Source organism: Hibiscus syriacus, unplaced genomic scaffold, assembly GCF_006381635.1.
Source record: "Hibiscus syriacus cultivar Baekdansim isolate YM2019G1 unplaced genomic scaffold, ASM638163v2 tig00110174_pilon, whole genome shotgun sequence".
Lineage (NCBI taxonomy): Eukaryota > Viridiplantae > Streptophyta > Magnoliopsida > Malvales > Malvaceae > Hibiscus > Hibiscus syriacus.
The window spans coordinates 1343079-1349750 of NW_024062612.1; the positions used below are offsets into that span (position 1 = coordinate 1343079).

A 6672-nucleotide genomic window follows, 5' to 3' on the forward strand; every position below is an offset into this window, starting at 1 on the left:
GCAACTATAGTGGAGTTTGCATCAACGAAGGCCAACAACACTGCAGTTTCCACACGATGCTTTAAATAAGGATCACCACTTGCACGCATCTACAAGACGAATTTCACATCACCTTTCAATAAATGTATCAACAGAAAGTCAAGATCCAAAATAAACTTTGATTTCCCTGTTTGCACCTGCTCTCTATGCGCCTTCTGGGCTTCATAAAATGCCCTGACGACAAAATCTTCACAAAAGATTTTGAGCCTCATTTGGGCACTTAAAAGCAACTCCTTGACACAGGGATCCATATTCAGTTCCTCTATGAAATTATCCTCCATTGAAAACGGCAATTCATCAACACAACCACCACTTGGCGCCTCAAGGACCACGCACCGTACCACGCACAATGTTGTTGTTATTGAACTGCCAAAAGCAAAGTTCCGTCTTCATTGGCGGCACGTGGCGAGCCACCTGCAGCTTCCGACGCCATATGGTCAGTGTAGGAGGCCGGCACGTGTTATTTGGGCCGACGAGGATGGGGATTGGAGAGTGTCCGTGGCTGCCTGCCTCTGTCCGATGCACCCAAATAATTGGGGTAATATTGGGCAAATATAATCTAATACTGCAATTAAGCTTGACCAAAGGAAATAGATGAATAATGCAAAACTAAAATAAGTTTTTTTTTGGTTAACATAATCTACCTTTAAATATATAATATCAATGAAGTCATTAAATTTACCGACGTAACAATTTATGCATCAATATAATATAATAGAAAAGTTTATTTATTTAATCCTCAAATAACAAAAACTTGAACCATAATAATTATGTGAAATATGGATCATACTAAACTTGAACCATAGTAATTACATGAAACATGGATCATAGATTTAATTATTTTTTATAGAAAAAAGTATAAACAAGATTCACACCATTAATGCATAAAACATATTATTGATTATAACTTCACCCGTCGTGACTTGTTTACCCTTTTTTCAGAATTTAATTAATTTATAAAACATATTATTGATTATAAGAGTAGAGCTCTTTTATAATAATCTATGATTAGAGATACATTAAAATTTATTGAATTGAGAAAGGACTTTATACATAAAACATCAAGTATTCGTAATCTCATTCTCAAACCAAAGATTACATTCACAAGTTTTTTCGTAACATACAGATAATAAAAGGTCAAAAAAAAAATATGTAAAGGCACAGTCAATGGCTAGGTGCCTCAGTCTCCCCTCGTGATATAGCGAAAGGCTTGGTGTGGTTGAATTTATACTCCACGCAACACATCCCTGCAGTTGTGAACATTTCAATTTTCAATATTTCACCAAAATTGGAAGAAAGAAGAGAGAATTAAGAGACTTTTTTCTCACACATGATAATAACATACCAGAAACTGGCATTGTCAAGTCATTGGTTTGAAATATATACATGGATGAGCATTGGTGTTGAAAAGAAAAATGGTGTAACCTCACCGATTCAGATATACCACCAAGGCGAAGTGCAGCCCTCAACCTCTTTAAAGCAAAAGCATCTGTCCTTCTTCAAGGTGGCAAGAAGCAGGATTTATATGTAGGCAGCTAATAAGCTTAGATATACCACTTGTTTAGATATACCACTGATTGTTGACGGTTTTCATACAAAACTCCAACTGTTTAGGTAGATTATTAGGTTGTTGATCAAGACGTGTATGTATCTATTTTATATGCAAATTGCAGGAAATAAAACAGTCTTCCCTCACCTTAATTTAATATAAACCATATTACTCAAAACTTCAGCTTCATTAATATATCAAAACTGTAGTATCTAGTTATAAGCAAGCAAGCGAGAAGATTGCACAGATCAGGAGTTCATGGAGCAGATGATTTAACGTGAAAAGACAGAAGGAATCAGTTTGGGGCTATGAACAACCCAGCTTTCATATTTTGTCCCACACTCCCACCCACAAAAGTGACACAGGAAAGTGCGAAGAGCCAATAGGCAGCCACCTGGACAAACATAGTACAGTACTTTTATAATATCGGAATGACCTCACTACTGTGCTCAATCATCATCAGTCGGTTCAGATTACAGCCCCCAAGAAACCTGCTATGAAACTACATAGAATCTTAAATTCATGCATATGACTTAAAAAACAAACCCTTTTAATAATATGAACTATCGAACAGCTTTCTGCCGATACATTACTATTTTCGTCAAGTCTTGAAGCTGCAAGGCCCAGAGTCAATCTAATTCTGGGATCAAACAAGAGGTGTTGGTTATGGTCTGGTCATCTGATCCAATCACAGTTATTATTATAGTTATTCATGTTTTCCTTTCCTTCTCAGCCTATTTAAACCCCCCTTTGAGCTCACTCAACTGGAAACCTAACAGAAAAAGAAAAAAGGAAAAAGAAAAATGAAGCTCAAAAGTTATTTTTCATGGAAAAATTTCCTCCCGAATTGCATCAAACCCTAGGCGCCATCCTCTGGGCTAAAAGTTCATCCTTCCAAACGAAGTTCCAGCCAACGTGTATCACTCTCTGATATTAGCCACTGTGACACCCCACTGTTGCTAAGTGATCTATCGAATTCGCTTGTAATCCTTCACGTGTTTACCCTCAAGGACATAGTTTTCAGAACTGAATCGATCAGTGAACCGACCGTGTTACCGGTTAAATGGTTCAATTAGTTTAACCGGTCGAACCGGTCAGATCGGTCGGAAGAACCGAACGACGTCATAATTAATTAATTAATTATTTAAAAAATTAAATAAAAATATAAAAAACATTTAATAAAAAATAATTTTTTATATCATAAGTCATATTCAAAGCAAGTTATAACATATATATAAGTTAAAAACCATAAAATCAAGTGAAACAAAATGATTCAAATCAACTTCAACATAATATTTAAGGTAAAACATATTAAATAATAAATATAATTATATAACTATAATCAAAAAATAAATTTGGGGTTAAAAAACCATAACAAACGATGTCGTTTGGTTTAATTTTTTTTAAAAAAAATCCCACATGGCTAATAAACATAGAAGAGTATCACAAATGTCTAAAGAGTAAAAATATGAAAACAAAACAATCCCACGTGACTAAGAAACATAAAAGAGCATCCAAACTGACTTCTATAAATAATAGAGGTAATATGACATTCAAAATCATGCAGCCTTTTGGTTAGCATAGAGCGAACTATTCTTTCGCTTCAATCAAGCTCGAATTTCAGGCTTCAATCGAGCTTCTAAAATTTTTTTGAGTTCGAGCCTTTTTAAGTTCAAGTTTCAATATTATATTTCAAGTTCGAGTTAAACTTGATAATTTTTAGCTCGTTTAACAAACGACGTCGTTTGATTTAATTTTATTTTAGAAAAAAAAGAACAGAAACGGTTTTCAACCGGTTCACACGGTTCGTCTGGTTCAACGGTTCACAGCCTGTTCAACCAGACAGCGGTTCCCGGTTGAACCGGCCGGTCCAGTCCGATTTTCAAAACACTACTCAAGCAGCTCCGACTGATAACTCACAACTTCTCCAAAAGTAATTTTTTAGGTGAGGGTGGGTTTGGACCTGTTTACAAAGGGTTCATTGATGACAACCTCAGGCCTAGTTTGAAGGCTCAATCTGTTGCTGTGAAGGTCCTTGATTTGGGTGGCACACAGGGGCATAGAGAATGGCCGGTGAGCATTTAAATGTTACCATTTCAATGCTGTTCTTGATGAAGTTGAGTTCAAATGTGACCAATAATTCTTTTTTTTCACAGGCCGAAGTTATTTTCCTGGGTCAATTAAAGCACCCATACCTGGTGAACTTAATTGGATATTGCTATGAAGGTGAGCACAGGCTTCTGGTATATGAATACATGGAACATGGTAGCTTGGAAAATCAACTATTTAAAAGTTAGTTTTGTTCTTCAGCATTTTAACATTTGAATCAATATAATCTTGTTTTCAGAACTGATAATCGTATAATTCTTGCCTTTAATGCAGGATATGGTCCACCATTGCCTTGGCTAACAAGACTGAAAATTTCTGTTGGAACTGCGAAAGGCCTAGCTTTCCTCCATGAAGAAGAGAAGCCAGTCATATTCCGAGATTTCAAAACTTCAAACATTTTATTAGACTTGGTAAAAGTACATCCCATGGCCTTGCTTTGATATCATATCAACAAAGACTAAAGATAAACTGATAAGAATAAGGTTTACTTTATTTCCAGGCCTATAATGCAAAGGTCTCTGATTTTGGATTGGCAACTGACGGTCCAGGAGAAGAAGAAACTCATGTTACGACTTGCGTCATGGGCACCGAAGGCTATGCTGCCCCCGAATATATATCAACAGGTACTTTCAACAGTTCAACTTATCTCTGATGTATTTATATTAGTCTTTGATATCATAATAGTTGATGAACTAATGTGATTTCTGGTTTTTCAGGGCATTTGACAACTATGAGTGATCAGCTTTGGAGTAGTACTTCTAGAACTGCTGACAGGGAGACGATCCGTGGACTAGATTCGACCTGCTCGAGAGAAGAACCTTGTGGAATGGGCAAGGCCCCTTTTGAAGGACCCTCATAAACTCCGCCGAATAATGGACCCAAGACTCGAAGGACAATACTCAACCGAGGGGGCTAGGAAGGCTGCTGCATTAGCTTATCAGTGTCTTAGCAACCACCCCAAATCTAGACCAACTATGCGCAATGTGGTCAAGGCATTACAGCCTCTCCTTGACTTAACTGACATCCCAATCGGCCCCTTTGTTTACATAGTCCCAACTCAGGACAACGAGGTACCAGTCGTCCAGAAGATTGAAGAAATATATGAGCAGCAGCGCAATGAAGTAAAAATTGAAAGGAATGATGTAGAGAAACAAGAAAAGGAAGAGAAAAGTCGAATCCCTTGCCAAAAAGGTCGAAAGCATAGACGTCGGGTTAAACCATCAAGGTCTCGAGCTATCTATTCAGACACGGACTTGTACAGAACTCTGGGGTCTTGTTTGTATACTAGTCCCAAGCTCTAGATATACCAAACGTTTAATCACTCTGTACATTAAGATTTTGGTTCTTTCCCCCTTCCATTATATCTGTAAAGAGAGAATGGAATAATATAAATTTCCATTTTTTTGTTTGTTGTTAAACTTTATTTCATCTTGCCATAGGAAAAACGTGTTGTTTCTGCATTGAAAAAACGTGTTTGCTGTCATCCCCTGTAGCAGAAAGATTTATTAGCCAAGGAGAAGGTTTGACGGTTGATTATGTATATATGGATGACTCGTATACAAGCTAAGCTATATTATGTTATATACAATGGTGGAAAATTTTCCACAGTAACTTTAGCAAGGTTCTTAATCAAACTCTGAGTTTCAGGCCCTGAAACATTTTTCTTCAAACCAAATGACTGCAATTCACTGTTTTGGAGACCTTGTTAAATAGTGCTAACATACCTAAAACTGTTCAACTTCATTGGCTTCGGCTGTGGAATTGTAAACGGTCAAATGTTTCAGTCCCACCAACCCCCTCAACCTCCGGTTCTAGCCAAATACATTGCACAAGTTGTTTTTCATCAATTCCTTATTTTGAACGTACTGTCTCTGGTTCAAAAGTTAGGCAAACAGAAGAAATATGGTAAAATTACAACTCTTCACAGCTAATACTTCTTTGTAAAAACAAGAATTTCCTGCGCCAAGTAGAAAAAATGAGGCAACGAACAATCATTATTTTATTGACTGCCCAGTTGTTATCCAAATCAAATATCATACGGATTAACAAGTAATGTACAGAAAGAATTTCATCCATGCCCTCAACAATGAACTAGATATATGTATGTATCTAAGCCTTTGCATGAATAACAAGGCTAAAAGCTTCTAGCTTTGCCCCATTGCAACCGAGGAAACTCGTTCACGTCAATCTTATTCGAACACTTTAACTTGTCTTGTGAGATTCTACTTTCACTCATGATCCCACTAAATTATATATTAGCTCACTTGGTAGAGACAGAAGTAACTATTGAGAATGATACAACAAAAATAAGAGAAAATAACACAGGAAAAACCAATCTTATAATTAAAAAATATGTCCAAGTTATAGTTCCAGGAATTATATTATTAAGAAAAGCAAAAAAAAAATAGTGAAATTAGTTTACACAATGTCATAATCATTTTTTATAAATATTATTTTTTTTAAAATGAATTTATATCGAATTTAAAATTTAGAGTTGTCATCGACTTTTGGGTTAGGTAAATCGAATACCTAAAAATTTCTTCTTTAAAAATTTCAAAAAAAATATTTTAAAGACACAAATTGGTCTGTGTGTTACCATAAATTCATTTTCATGAATTCAGGAGTCGGTTGCGCTTGGGAAAGGGTGAGCACTCCTACATCGCCCAAAATGGGTACCCTTGATTATATATTGTCTAAAATTATGGAATTTCACAAATTTGAACTCAAAATTTTAAATTACGATCCATTTATTTCGATGAATTTTAAAATGATTGAATTTATTTTTAAAACACTTGACTCGATGAAAGATGATTTAATTCACTCGGCTTTATTTAAAAATGATGTCCTCTTGCTACATGCATTAACGAATATTTAAATCCAGTTATGTAGGATGTAATTTCGTTAGTCCATGACGCGAGATGACATTGCCTTTGAATAATTAAAAAAAAATGCATGATTTATTAATGCAACAATAA

The 6672-nt window shown here is 35.7% G+C and overlaps 1 pseudogene; it reads left to right on the forward strand.

The window, feature by feature from the left end:
- The first annotated feature begins 303 nt into the window (after positions 1-303).
- Positions 304-5026, forward strand: LOC120216987 (annotated as a pseudogene).
- The last annotated feature ends 1646 nt before the right edge of the window (positions 5027-6672 follow it).